This window comes from Lepidochelys kempii, chromosome 13, assembly GCF_965140285.1.
Source record: "Lepidochelys kempii isolate rLepKem1 chromosome 13, rLepKem1.hap1, whole genome shotgun sequence".
Taxonomy (NCBI): Eukaryota; Metazoa; Chordata; order Testudines; family Cheloniidae; genus Lepidochelys; species Lepidochelys kempii.
Genome location: NC_136392.1, coordinates 7673206 through 7688983, shown reverse-complemented (window position 1 = coordinate 7688983; position 15778 = coordinate 7673206).

The window sequence follows — 15778 nt, the reverse complement described above, 5'->3', positions numbered from 1 at the left end:
AAATTCTAGCGGGGCAAATTATATGTCGCCTGTCCAAATCCTCTGTGGTTTAATTGGATAAGAAGTTCACTTCCTGTCCTAAAAGGGCTATTTATAATGGCTGCCACATCCAACCCTAGAGGTGACTTTGTTTTGGTGATGGGTGAAGTGAACAGATCCCTAAAGCTGTTTAGTTTGTAATTCTCAAAGGTGCTATATGAGCGGAGCATCCAGAGTTAGGTTAATACCAATATCTGATAAACCCCCCACCCTCTGAAACAAATGTGACAAGTACAAAACATGCACCAAAAGATCTGAAATTCACCATTTTTTTCCAGTGTTGCAAATTGTGTCTGCATGGAATCATGAGTCTCAAGGATCACCCACCCCCTTGGAAGCCTGACTGCCAGGACTGCAGGGCTTCAGAAAGGGGGAGGATACTTTCGCTGATATACACTAATACAGGGAAAACAATTTTGGGGCCCAATTTTCAGACAGTTTGTATCCTATTGCACACACAGCACCCCATTTGCACACACACTCCCAAAAGTGCCTGCTAATCAGGTCAACTTGCACATCGTCCAGGCTGTGCCAGATGAGGAGATGCTCAATGGTGAAGATGGGTTTGTTCCCCCAAAGTGTGTTTTACGTATAGGATTTCAGCAAGTGGTGGATTCCACATCCACATGGATGCATTCCCTGGTACAGCAAGTTTATAATAACAACTTCATACCATTTACCAGAATCTATAAGCTGTACAGACTGATTCCTCAAATTGTCCCACCACACAGGGACATTAGTTTAGATAGCCAGCTGGTCAACTGGGAGACCCAGTCTCAGGCAGCAGGAAGACTGCACATCTAGAGCCCATAACAAAGGCTATTGAGCAATATGGAACTTAGGCTCAGGCTCAAAAAGGGATGGTTGGCCTTTAAGAAAGGGGGAAGAGAGACTGGGGGAGACACTCTCTGGTAGCAAAACTGAGACCAGGCTGGTGTAGTCAAACCTGCACGGTAATGAGTGGTTGGCACAGATGGGATATTGTACTCAGAGCCCAGTCTACGAGTGGGAGAATTGCAGCATTCCACCCAAGACAGGTAAGGGCACAAGGCCTAACCTCTGAGAGGGTGCACTCAGAGAGTACGTCCACATGGTGTTTTGGAGCCAGCCTCCCAGTCCGGGTCGACATACTTGGGCTAACAGGGCTCGTGCTACTGCTCTAAAAATAGCCGTATCGACCGTGTTTAGAGGTGGCAGCTCAGGCTGGAGCTCAGACTTTGAAGCCCCGTCTCCCACCACCTTAGGCTTCAGAGCCTGAGTCACAACTTCAAAACCACTGTCTCTATCCAGCTGTTTTTAAAGCGCAAGCACCAGCCAGCCTAGCCCAGGATTCTCAGCCCAGGCTGGGAGGTGCGCTGCGTAGACCTACCCAAGGAGACCAGAAAGGGGACAGAGGGGCAAACTGCTCCACAACCCCGAGACAGACTAGGTCTACACTTCTGTCCATGTGTAGAGTACAGGCACGGCACGTGTACCAACGTCCTGCTGCAGCGAAAGGCTACCCGAAGGAGGAGGGGGTGGGGAAAGGCTCGGGCAGCAGAACACTACACTGATAACAATAGCAGTGTAGACACAGGAAGAACTGCTTGGCCATGTAGAGAGCCCGTGTAAGGTATGCGCCCTGGGGGGGGGTCAGGCACAGAGAGCACCTGCTCTACTCAGCCCTGTCTCATCACCCACACTGCTATTTATACCCACACTAGCTAGGAGTGCAATGTCTGTATTCCACACCCCTCTGAAAGCATGGATGTAGCGACAAGCAGGCTGTGATCAATGCACCCAAAGTGATTATAATCACTGGGGCGTGAACTAGGAACCTCCAGAGCTGAGAGCAAGCATGTCTAGAGTTGAGCGAGAGGACTAGCTTCCCCAGCTGGCAACTGTAGCAGATTCTATGTGGGGTCTGGCGAAGGCTGGGCTACGCAACACACACTGACCGGTGAGTTATGCACAGTGTGCTTCTTGGATGCACCCTTTAACAATTCCTCTGGCCAGCAATCAGTCACTTCAAAGATTAATCAGCTATTTTATTTTCAAGAATGAGCCATAATGTGTTCAAAAATAAACACTGCAAAGCAGAACAGATAATAGCAGGGGACTTAATGTACAAATTAAAAAATATCGCCAGATTTGTTTCCTCTTTCTTTGAAGTAGAGCCACTTCCCAAAGCATTTTTGTGATAAATGAGGTGGGGTGAGAGGGAGTTCCCTTTTATGGACACCCAACCAGCCAGCTAGCTGTAAAATCCCTCTTGGTAGCTGTTCTCTGCTTGCTTTACCTGTAAAGGGTTAAAAGTCCCCCAGGTAAAGAAAAGGAAGTGGGCACCTGACCAAAAGAGCCAATGGGAAGGTAGAACTTTTTAAAATGGGGAAAGAATCTTTCCCTTTGTCTGTTGTTCTCTCTGGGCTGCAGGGACACGAAGCAGCAATGCTGTAAACAGCTTTAAGCCAGGTATGATTATAGATTATCAATTCATACCTCAAACCTACTTATCTGAAGCCTCCGATATGTAAGTAAATTAGAGAATGTCTAGAAAGAAGCGATCAGGGTTATTTCTTTCATTTCTTATTGGCTTGTGGACTCCTTTGTGCTAACCCCAGATGCTTTTGTTTGCTTGTAACCTTTAAGCTGAACCCCCAAGAAAGCTAGTTTGGGTGCTTGATTTTTGGAAATAGCTCTTTTAAAATCTAGCAAAAGCTTCTGTTCCAGGTGTATTTTCTTCCTTTTCATTTTTAATAAAATTTTCCTTTTTTAAAGAACAGGATTGGGTTTTCGGTGTCCTAAGAGGTTTGTGCATATGCTGTTTAATTAACTGGTGGCAACAGCTAATTTCCTTTGTTTTCTTTCTCAGCTCTTCCCCGGGAGAGGCGGGGGGCATGAAAGGGCTTGAGGGTACCCCCCAGGGAGGAACTCCCAAGTGCTCCTTCCTGGATTCAAAGGGTTTTTTTGTATTTGGGTGGTGGCAGCATTTACCAAGCCAAGGTCAGAGAAAACCTGTAACCTTGGGAGTGTAATACAAGCCTGGAGTGGCAAGTATTAAATTTTTAAAATCCTTGCGGGCCCCCAGCTTCTGCACTTGAAGTGCCAGAGTGGGAATTCAGCCTTGGCAACTTCCAATTACACTTTCAAACAATCCCATTTGTAGAGCTTCAGAGGGGTAGCCGTGTTAGTCTGGATCTGTAAAAGCAGCAAAGAGTCCTGTGGCACCTTATAGCCTGACAGACGTATTGGAGCATGAGCTATTGTGGGTGAATACCCACTTCATCAGATGTACGTCATTTGCCAAGTTATTGTTGCATTCAGTGACTGTGATGCATTATCAGAAGCCAAGGAAAAGATTCCAGGGTTTGGAGCATTATGATTTGAATCTCGCATCAATTGTTCAATGAATCAGTTTCCTAGGCTGCTATTTTTGTTCTCACGTTTATTTGTTCTTTCTTTTCCCCTGGCTTCTCTTTTAACTCTTGACTTTCCTAGCACTGTATTTGGTTTTAATTTACGTTGCAGGAAGAAAATAACAGCCCAGTCAGTGGGTTTGAGATACATTGTGTTGCAAATGAGTCCTAGCATCGCTGTGCAGCTCCCTTTGGTCTGTCATCTGTTCTTCTTATGGCTTCATAGCCCAAAGTTAATGGGAGCTCAGGGCATCTGAAAATCAGACCTCTTATTTAGCTTAAAAAAGGAGCTGGGGACTAAATCCCCAGGTACCAAAGCAATGCCCTGTGCCTCCAAAGTGGGAAGGTACAGGTGTCTTCACAATACCTACCACTGATCCTAGGGTCTGAATGAACCTCTGGATCAAGTTACAGCAGCATCCCAAGGAGCTGCTCTATCAGTCAAGGTCTCTGAAGCACATCATGCTCTGTCCCTACCCCCTGACAAGTCCCCAGTCCCCACATGCTAGGAAGAAACTATCTATGCCACAGGAGGCAAGTCTTGGCTAGCTATAATTATGCCTCTGGCAGAAGAATCCTCAGTGCTGCCTTAAAGCAGATTTAAGTCCTCTTTGTGCCTCTGTTGATGAGCAAAAGGACCTTGGGAGGGGCTGAGGGCCCTGTTCTTTTGGTGAAGTTAGTGTAAACAGACACTGTTTCTGATCTGGGACTTTGCCTGCATCTTGTAATAAAATCTTCTCCGTTCACCTTTAAGGTTCTTTATAATCACATGCAGGTTCACAACAAATCTCTGAGAGATTTACTAGCCTTCACAGAATTCTTATAAAAATCCCAGTGGTAGATTAAAAATAAGTATGAGCTGCTTATAGCCTGTACGCGGATATTTCAGAGCTCCTGGATCCCCACGTAAAGGTCATGCACTTCATAGTCTGAGGCAGATGGGAGACCTCCTCAAATCCTTTGCCACTCGCTTTGCTTAAGCATCTGTCTATCGCCATGGGTAACATCAGAAACAATGGTTTCATCAGTTGGCCTTTACCTTTCTTCAACCCCTTAAAGAAAAAAATATCTCAGGGAGGCTGGAAATTTTTAGTCTCTAAACTTCCTGTTATTCACTCTACGTGGGAAGCAATCAACATGACAACATGTTTTTTGCATTGTGTGCCAGTGCTTAAGCACATGACATTGACATATTTGTTTCTTATCGAATGAAAAAGTTTTACCTATTGGCTGCGAGCTAGCTGGGCAAACTGCTCTGGCATTGACCTGAATTGCTGAATGTGAGGTTGACAGAGCCACTCCCATGCTGGTGAAATAGAATAGCAGGGTTGGAAGGGACCTCAGGAGGTCATCTAGTCCAACCCCCTGCTCAAAGCAGGACCAATCCTCAATTTTTGCCCCAGGTCCCTAAAGGGCCCCCTCAAGGATTGAGCTCACAAGCCTGGGTTTAGCAGGCCAATGCTCAAACTACTGAGCTATCCCTCCCCCACTTCACTGAGGGTTGCAAGTTGAATGTGAAATTCATTGCTGGAAGTTCTCTTAATCTATTTTAACCAGCAAGAAGTTTAATTCCCTTCTGTCTTTGTGGTTCAGTAGCCTCCTCTCTTTGTTTCCTGGTTTTATTTTGCCTTGCCCAAGCGTACACAGACACACTCTCACACACAAAATATAGTTTTTGAAATTGTGAGCTCCCACCCAAAGTCTTACTCCAAGATTTGAAAATCAGTCCGAGTTCCTCAAAGGGAAAGCAGGGACTTCGGGGAATTTGCACATGGAAAACGGTTGGAAATCCAGATCTGAGTGTTGTGACCTGATCCCATGCCTGCATATTAGCTAATCAAGGTTTCCACAGCAAGTGACATGTTCCTAAAGTCCTTAGATTCCCTTTGAACAACTCTGTTTTATTCTGAAATCATGACTCAAGACTTACCAGACACACATCGCAATATAAAGAGAGGGAAAACTCCAGGCCTGTATCACAATGGAATGTTCCAAAACAAAATAAAATCACTTCCTCACCAATCACCTTTTCCCCAGCACTTTGAGAGTTGCACAAAAAGATACCTCTTGCTTAGCAGCATTGGAGAAAACCTAGATTTTTTTTTTATTGACTGGTGCTGAGATAATTGGGTCTTCATAACTGAGCCTATAATATGATCAAAAATGTTCCTCATTTCCTAAAGAACGAGCCAGAAAATTGACCTCCAAAGCTGTTACAAAGAAACCTGGGTGTGATCTTTTTTTTTCTGCATCAGCGAATGAAAGATTCACAGACTGAGAGGGGAAAGCCTTGCCAGAGTCCTTCAAGGTGATGACATCCCGCAGAGGTTTCATGGTGCAAATTGTCTTCATTTTTCTTTCACTCTCAAAAAACCCAGTCAGAACGCTGTTGATACTAGACCCAGAATTAGAACTTCCCATAGCACTGTGCAGCAAAGGCAAATACAAGCACAAAAATGGGAAAGGAAGAAATTGCTTGTAATGAAAGATCAAGTTATGAATTAAAGATAATGGAAATGTAATTACTGCAGAAGCCAGCTGAGAGCATCCAAATGCTAAAATAGATTAACCATGAAACACTCATTAAAGTAAGTGTTATCACATTTGCTTCTCTAACATCCTGTTTATAGAGATAAATCTAAACACAAATTGTGTTTTTTTTAAAGGGGGAGAAAAATAATCCCCCCCCCAAGTGTTTTGATTTGGGATTCTTTTTATATGGTGTACATAATTAAAACTCCAGAATAGCTGTTTGCAAGGAGTGAAAATACATCACTTCCAATCTGCAGCAGCTCAGATGTTATAACTGAAAGCCGGCAGTTAATAAGACACTGGAGAGAGATCACTGATGCTACCCTTTCTTCTTTGCAGTGGAATAGCAATATTAGCTTTCTATTAGCTTTCTTTCTTTTCTTTAACTTCCACTGCTTTACAGAGCTAGCTGCTGCCTAAAGCATTACTCCTCTCTAATTCCCAATGCACAAAAATTAAATAATCCACCCACTACCAACTCACTGAGTAAACAGACTTTGTGCAGGGCATTTTCATTGGGGTTAAGAGACCCCCATTTTAGCATTTCCAGTCAAAATAAAAAGAAACTAGAGCTAGGTTTGCAATGAAACATCTGACTCGTTTTGCTAAAAACTGGTACCTGAAAAACTCTAGGCCCAGAAGTCAGTATTAGGTGTGGGCAAAAACTGGAACTCGCTTGAACTTTGTGGAAGTGCAAATCTGGATCAAGATCTGAACTGTAATGGCTCAGATCCATCTCTATAACATGAATTCAAAACTGAACATCAGATCCAACCCCCCCTTGAACTTTGTTAAGTTTGGATTCAGATCTGAACTTAGACCTCATCCAGCAAAACATTTAAGTGTTTTCTTACTGTTAAGCACATGAACAGACCCATGGCTGAATCTGAACTTTTCCATAGTTCAAGGGGATTTAGAATGTTATGTTCCATTGTTACTATAATGAGACCAAACACATGCTTAAAGTTAAGCACAGACTTAATTACATTAGTGGCTCCAATCCATTTTTAGTCAACCTCTAAACTTTAATGCCTACAAAAATCAGAGTGGGAGCTGGACAGTTTGGTTTACCTTTCAGTACACTAGCACAAGATATGTGTAATTAACTTAATTCCTCTCAGGACAAAAGTAATCACCTGGTGCGATTCATTATGAAAACTCATCTCCTTTTAAGCACTGACCAAAAATAACATCTGGAAGACTGAAGAACAAGTAGGCTGGCCATGTCGTGAAGAACGGACGCAGGAAGTCAATGTGACTAGTGATGCTGTCATTGCATTGTGTTGTCACTATGGACCAGAATTTCAGATCTTCTTAGTGCTGTCAGTGGAGACTGGCTTTTTCAAAGGTGCTCTGCTCCTAAATCCACTGGACAGATTTTCAAATGGGATTAGCACCAGCAGCTCCTGTTGATCAATTCAGTGAGAAGATGAGCCCTTTTGAAAATGTGACCCCTTGCCTTCCTCTGGCATATAAACCACAGGAATCCTCAAGAAACAAATGGCCAGCTGTTCAAAAGATCTCAGAGCTCAGCAGCACCCAGGGATCTTCTGAAAAAACTGGTAATGTCATTTTGGTACCTAGATGGGTGTTAAGCTCTTTTGAAAATCTGATCCAAAGATCTTACTGTCACGCAAATGTCCGGCAGGAAAGAGCATCTCGCTCAGAAATGTTCCCAAGTCTGCCATTGACAGGTTACGCTTCAAGAGTTAATAGCATAGGGTAGGATTTTCGAAAGGGCCTAGAAGCACAAGTCCTATTGAAATCAATGGGACTTGTGTTCCCAAGCCACTTAGGTACTAGGAATGGGATTTTCAAAAGCACCCATTGGGACAAGGACTGGTCCTGATCTCTGTACTCAGGCAAAACTTCCACTGTATTCAATGGGCCTTTTGTCTGTGCAAATTTTAGTACAGTGCTATTTAGTCATCATGCAGTAAGCACCTAAGAAAATCTTCACATGTAGAGCCAGATTTTCAGAAGTTTACGGGTGCATTAACACGCCTATTTAGCATGCCCACATACTGCAATCATGTGCACGGGTCATGTAATTGTGCCCACAAATGACAAATCATATTGGTCATTTGCAAATTGAATTACCCTGATTGTGTGTGTACACATGGTAATTGTGTGTCTACATTATGAGTGTTTCTGCAGCCCAGCGGATCCTATAACTATGGATAAGACACATGAGCTTCCGAACATCTCATGCAAGTTACATGCACCACTACAACCGTAGCCATTAACACAACTTTCATTTATGTCACTTAGCTATCATCTCAAGCTTTTTGCAAAGATTTTTCTGTGAATTTGCATAAGATACTGTAAATCACATCCCATTCTGTTTGCTCATTTTGATAATGACCACCAAAAAAATTAAAAGGGATAAAGGAAAAGAACACCAGTTGGTGTGAAGAGTAGATAATTAGGTATGATTACATTTTCTCACTGCTTTTTTTTTATCCGATCTGTGATGATAAAAATAAACAAATAAATACCCAAACCTTGCTTTCTATAGTAAAGTCTCTGGAGACGGCATATGACAAACAGCCTCATCATTCAGTGCCTTAAAACCACTTGATATTTTTCATTGTCAATATCAAGATTGGTTACTTTGCATTATAAATCCCCGAGGATATTTTAGATCCGGTTATCTTTGTTCAACACATTTCACAGGGTGATATGTCCCAGAGGTAAGACTGACACAAACATATTATATATAAAAAATACACACACACACACACACAAATAGCCCCCCCCCCCCAAATCTCTTGAATAAACAAGGCAGGATTTCTTTGTGTGCAACTCTAGCTCTTGTTTAGGAAGCCTGTTTGGAATACGAGAACTGATATTTGAACAGCTCTTCAGACAAATCATCAACATGAATCACAGGTCAGTAGGAAAAACACTTCTTTTCTTGCCACCTGGAAAAGTGACACTTTGCTTTAAGCCTGGATCATCAGATCTCAACTTACGCAAAAGCTGTCTGTATTTATTGGGATTTTAGGTCAAGGTTTGCAAAGCGACTTATGGGAATTCCACATCCTATTCATATTAAACTGAACAGGCTTTGAAAATCCCACTCTTTTTGCATGACTCAAGAAATGCTTAGCCTAGTCAACCAGAGACAGGCAGACATCCTTGTATCTTTTCTGTGCAGCATTTGTGCCTCAAGGAGCCAGGAAGGCCTGGTCTGGCATGTTTACAGGTTGCATACAGGACATGCCATGCCAAATGACACCACGCAAGACTGCCATGGTGGGACACCTTTTATTAGCCCTACTATGGTGGCTTTATTTATTTATGCCTCCTGCTCTCCATTGTACTATGAGAGTGGTGCTGGTTACCTGTAATATTTAACACAGCAGCTAACTCATTGGCTCTTAAAATGCAAGGATGAAAGAATTAAAACACTACAGCATCCACTGCTGTTGATACAGTATTTTTCTCAAATCAGTGACAATTATTACTTGGTAATTACATTTAAGCAGACCAATAGTTGTATATATTTCTGGTTAAACTCATTAGAGCTGGGCAGGAGCAAATAGTACAATGGCATACCATAAATAACATTCCTGGGGAAGTTCTGGCATTTGTACCTCTAATGCCAATCTCAGGTATGTGCTGTTTCATATGTATAACCAGGAACCACTCTTGTTCTGCTAGAGTGGTCCACGAGTCCTGTCCTTCATGGTGACTCAGGTTACACTTGGTCAGATTTACACTATCTCTAATATAAACCATCTCTCCAAACAATAGTGGATGACTAACTGACTGGCCTTTCTTCTGTATTTTAAGGGAGCTATGAAAGGGTGAAACTGATGGGCTGAAGAGATGATTAGCTGGTATAGCTCCACTGAAGTTAGCAGAGCTATGGCCAGTCACACCAGCTGAGGAGCTGGCTTTTTGACTCTGTGGGTACCTAGCATCCCCTTTCTGACTGGAAGTTTGGAACTCGCTAGGCAGCATCTTTGCTCTGATTCCATCCTACACTTGCCTCAGCCCTGCAAGTCTGTGCTAGTCCACACTGCATTCTCTGCCCAGTCTCTCCGAAGTAGCCCCTTCAGGCTGTATTTTGCAGCCCTTATGTACATGAGACCCTGGGAAGGAGATTCCCTTCTTCTGCAGTATGGGGCCTGGGTCACTTGCTGGTTTGAACTAGAATAAACAGCAGGTTCTTTGTAACTTGAAGTCTTGATTTAAAGACTTCAGCAACTCAGCCAGAGGTTAGTGGGCTATTACAGGAGTGGGTAGGAGAGGTTCTGGGTCTGTGATGTACAGGAGGTCAGACTAGATGATCATGATCTATGAGTAACCCATACTCAGACAAGCAGTCCTGCTGATAGCAATGGGTCTTATCCTGGTCTCATATACACTGGTTTTACACCAGTGTAATGCCATTGATGGCAATGGAGTGATGATTTATAGCAGTGTGACATCAGAATCAGGCCCACTAGAGTGTTTCCAGATTACAAGCAGGCCTACTGGGACTCTAGTCCCCAGAGGTCCCAGTCAGTGATCAGGGCCCCATAATGCTAGGTGCCATTCATATATAACAAAAAGATGGTCCCTCCCTCAAAGAGTTTACAGTCTAATCTTCAAAAGCCACCTGAACAGAATCAGTCAGGGACATTGATAGCACTAACATGGGGCCCAAGCCTGGAAGGAGATGTGCGCTGTACTCTCTTCAGGTGCTAGGGGCTTCGGAGAGGGGCTTCGGAGAGCAGGACTCTTGGTCTGGAGTCATTGGTGTAAGTACATGTATGTAAAATGGAAAGAAGAACGGAGAATAGCCCTCTCCACTTGTGAGGCTGGTGCGCACCCCAATTAATGGTATTGTGAAAGTCCTAGCAATAGAGAGGATATTCTTAATTAGAAGACCCTCTCACAACTAATTAATTATTACTTGACTCAGTATGAAGCAGCAAAATGTAACGAGTCGTAATTGTGAAATAGCAATGGGAAAAAAAAACCTAACAGCACCTGATGAAGAATGCCCCTGCAACAAATTACCAGAGGCTTTGTGAAGTGCATCTTGATTTAATCCCTGTGATTTTAAGAAGATTTTATTAATACTTTGCCACACTTCTTTGCACTTCATTCTGCCTGGTTTTTTTTCCAAGCTAGTCAGACACAACAGGTGCTGCTGTCCTTCGTGTCCTCAGACTGCCATTTTCAAATGTTCTTTGATCATTGGATGGTCCCAGACTTCCCTACCCAGGATTACAAGCTGAGTAAAATGTGGGACCTTAATGAACATCCAGTTCTGAGGCTGAAGAACTTATTGAACACATCAGGTCATGCTCCAATATCAAACCAGCTCACTTGGTGTTTACAGATTTTCCGCCAATATTGTGTATATTTATCTGAAACTATGGCGGCTGCAAACATTGTTACACAGAGTGGCATGGAAGAAGAACATTTCATCCCCCTTCTCTCATGGATCCTGCTGCTAGCAGAAAAATTGTGACATGAACATATGTGTTTCAAAGTGGATGGCAGTTGGAGAGACTGGATGGCTCAGGGAGTGTGAACGCAATGCTAAGCCTTTCACCTCCAGGTCACTGGTTCAAATCTACCTCTGGTGACTAGCAATCAAGAGTGGCTACCATCTCATGTTTGTTGAATGCTGAATCCATTTCATATTCTTAGTACAGTTCATACATTACAATCGTTAGCTGTGTTGACAGCCTCAGCAAAGAGGACAAACACTAAGGCCTCCTCAACGCTTGAAAAGATTTGCCAGTAAAGCTATAGTACTGTAGATGCAGCTGATACCAGTTCTCTAAACAAAATAAGCTCTCCCCACAGAAGCACTTCTTTGCCAGTGCAACGACATCTACTTCTAGGGCTTTTGCCAGTCTAAAAAGGTTAAAAATCACATCCCTAACCAATATTACTATGCCAGCAAATGTCTGAAGTACGCTCCTGGAGTCTCTTTCTTCACAGGGTTTGGGGGAAGCTAGCTCTGCCCATGCCTGCTCTATGGATAAAAAGAGGGATCTCTGTTTCTAGGCTGACACTCCAGCATCTTTCATTAGCACAATCATCTTTATTTAGATTTATTTAGATTTGAAATAATTTTAAAAGATGCCTTTTCAAGACTCCAGGCACGTGAACATTGTTAATACAATAAAATCCCAGCAGCATTAAAGCAGAAATTCAGCTAGTCCTTCATCTCCTACAGAAACTTCTTTCTACCACTTAATTGCTCTGGGAAGCACAGCCTTAGCCCCCTCCAAAAATCTGTTGAACAGGTATTTTTTCCAACATCCCTGGACAGTCATCAAATCTGGGCTACGTCACGCCAAGGGGGGGAGCAAGATCCAGAGTCTTGGGGCTGTCACAGAACATCCTGCCAGTGCCCTCACTCTTTTCTAATGAGAAGGCCCCATCTTAGGCATGCTGCTGGCCATAGCTGTGGCAATATGACCTGGGGACAGAGCTGATCCCACAGATAGGCAGTCTGAGGCTATTTAGGGCTTGATAGGCCATAACGAACACCTTTAACTCCACCAGTGGGTAGCCAGTGCAGGTCCCAGAGAACTGGTGTCATATGCGCCCAGCAAGCTGCCCTATTCGGGAAGCAAGCTATGGCATTCTGCACCAGTTACAATATCTGAATGATTTTAAGCTATAGACCCCTGAAGAGTGCAGTGAAATAGTCTCATCTTGAGATAACAGTGGCAAGGTCCACATCCAACAGCGAGGGTCACAATCTCAGCTAATCCTGTATTTTATTTTATTTTATTTTATTTTAAAGAGATCTCTGGGAATTCATTGCATGAGAATTACATATTCACGAAGGTCTGGATTTCCCATCTTTCTCCTTATAGCGTTTTGCTTTTCTGCGTTGTCTGCTCAAGTTTTCAGCCTCTTAACCATGTGGTTTCCTTGCCTGGGCAATATTATTATTGTGCTTAAGATTCAGCCCTTTGATTTCCCTGAATTTTTCTTTCAACCCATAGCAGCTGAGCCTGGGTGAATGCAAAGAGTGTTTTAAAATGAAATGATGATTTCTTATCATAGCTCAGATGCTGAATTCCCCAGTCTAAAGTTCATGGATAATTTGTTCTGTGAGCATAGTAAAGTGGAGCATAGGGCTCTGCATGCTTGTCATTTGGTTGTGTCCTTTTTAATTCAAAATTAGAGGTAAATCTCAAGACACCAAAAGAGGATCTTGCAGCCAGGAGCTACAGAGGGAAGGGACCACATTAAAGTGTGGATGGAGAGGGTGCTCACTGCAGACCTATAGAGAGAATTTGCACAGGATTGGCAGAAAGGGGATCTTGACAAGGTTGATTGCACAGAGAGTAAAGTGATAAAGAATTTTGTGGGATCTCACAGAACCTACAGAGACCGGGGCCAGAAACTGAGTAGTTTACAACTGCCACAAAAATGAGACATCCTGAGTTAGCCTGAGCATCTTTTCATCTCCCATTGAATGCACAGCAGGTATTCAGAACCTTTGATGTCTTCAAATGGAGCTAACCTGAGTAAAAGACTGAGTCCTAAAAATGTCTTCTAACATCCTGTACAGTTAATGTGGATCAAAGCAGTAGCCTATTTCACTGGGAATGTCTGAGTCATCAGTGAATCGCAAGAGAAGCATATATTGGTGAATGCATTTATTAGCTTGTGCCTGTTTATTAACCTCATAGATGCCATATGCTACAGTTTTCGTGATTCTTTAACTGAGTCTTCCATTCAGTTAAAACTGGAGATTTTCTCTTTTAATTTGACTGATCTCCTGGGCAGACAGTAAAGCCAAATGCATTTTAATAACTCCTGATAATCTCTACCATTTGTGCTTCTCATACCAGAAGCCCCAGAAATGAGTCTATTTCTTTTGTATCTTTTAAACGAGTCAATACACTAATTACGCTTTGAATTCAGGGCTAGATAGCACTGGTTGGAGCAAGGTGTAGGGAGTAATGTGCATGCTGCTATCCCCACCCAGCCAGCTTTCCAAAGCACCTTTCCAAAGTTTTACATTGAAACCCTGCCTCCGTGCACTCTTTAAACGCAGCGTCAATTCTGAACACAGCCTATCAGCTCCATGAGATCATCTGGTAGTTTTGTGATAGAGAATAGCATGACAGCAAACTGCTTCCACTCGTGTGGCTTAAACCAGGGTATGAGGTATGAAATGTTAATGCATTAACCTACTAGTGCCCCCAACCCCAGTAATAAGTATATAATTCCATATTCTGTTGGAATTGTGAGAGATTGGTCTCAGACTGAGAGCAGAAAGCATTCACACAAGGCCATAGGAACCACTTAAGCTGCTAATGTAGGGCACCAACTTTGCATAAGTCTTTGCATGGGAATGAATTTCACACACTCAGAACAGAGCCATGCTCCTTAATGGGTAATGAATAAAAGTTAGTAACTAAATCACCATTCTGCAGACAGTAGACCTTGGCAAGCCATAAAATATACAGGCTGAGCCAAACCAAGAGGGTCTTATTTGTCTCCATGAACCAAGACCCAAGTTGCCTATATAACTCGCATTGGCAGAATTTGGGGTGCAGAGGAGGAGGGTAAATAATTCTGACGGGTAATATCTGTTTATTTCTATTTATTTATTTATTTATTTATATCAGTTTAAATTTTCACAGGTGTGGGAAATTATGGGAGGGTCAGACTATAATTATTTAATGGCAGTAGATGTTGAGATCCAAACAGCCAGCACTTTATAGCCTGTAAAGCACATTGTCAACACCATGTTTCAAAATATACAAAGTACATAGCCTTAATGTTCACTGACACTGACTGATAAAAATCTTGCCCTTCGATGCCCATATCAGCCATACACAGAGGAATGTTCGAGGTCTCTGTGACGGTCTGGAAGTGGTGCCAGAATATTCTCACTGACTTGGCTCATCTTCATTCATCAACACAGAGCTCTTTGTAGGAGCCCATCTTGTGACTTCATTAGCTTGGCTATCTTCAACAGAAAGCCCCATTGTACTGGTGATCATCCACAGACAGCCTTCTGCTCAATTTTCTGCTAATTAACTGATAACACCTCTTTGCCAAGCACCCAGTGTCTTTAGGAAAAAGGAAATAAACCCCAAAGTCTTGAACTCTACCACTTGGGATGGAATGTGACCGGCAACTTTTCCATGCATAGACCTCCCCAAGGATAAATGCAGAAATTTGGAGACCCTGGGCTGAATGCAACTTAGTTTGGCATTCTGACATAGGGGAACCATTAGGTACCCAACTCCTGAGCTCATGATGACCTCTCTGCTCAGAAATAATTTGGCCAGGTCCTCAGGTGCTTACTCAAGGAAACTCCCATTGTGCCATGATCTTTATGAAGTTCATAAACTCTCTTTCCTAAAGTCTTTAGATGGGGGTGATGCCTGCCCAAGGACTTTCATCATTGCCTCAAATATTCTCACTTGTTTTACCAGCCATTAATAAGACAGAAGATGTCCTAAATCTAGGAGCTGATATGAACTGGGGCTGCACATCTGCAGGCTCTAGCATCTTGGCAGGATTTGGGACTCTACACTTAGTCCCTGATCCAGCAAAGCACTCAAGCACTTGCTTATATTTAAGCATGTGCATAGTCCAATAGCCTTCAGTGAAATGAATGATGTGCTTACAATTAAACATGTACTATCCTGGGCTAGGGGCTTAGAATGTCCACACCCTACTGAGAAATCTGTGGCAATCTGTTATTGAATGAAAAAGTGATGAATGTCCATAAAACACGGAACAGAATGGAGAAATGTCACCATGTCTAATTTAATCATTTCATCCAGTTAATGCAAACTGGGTACACCACCACAACTCAATTA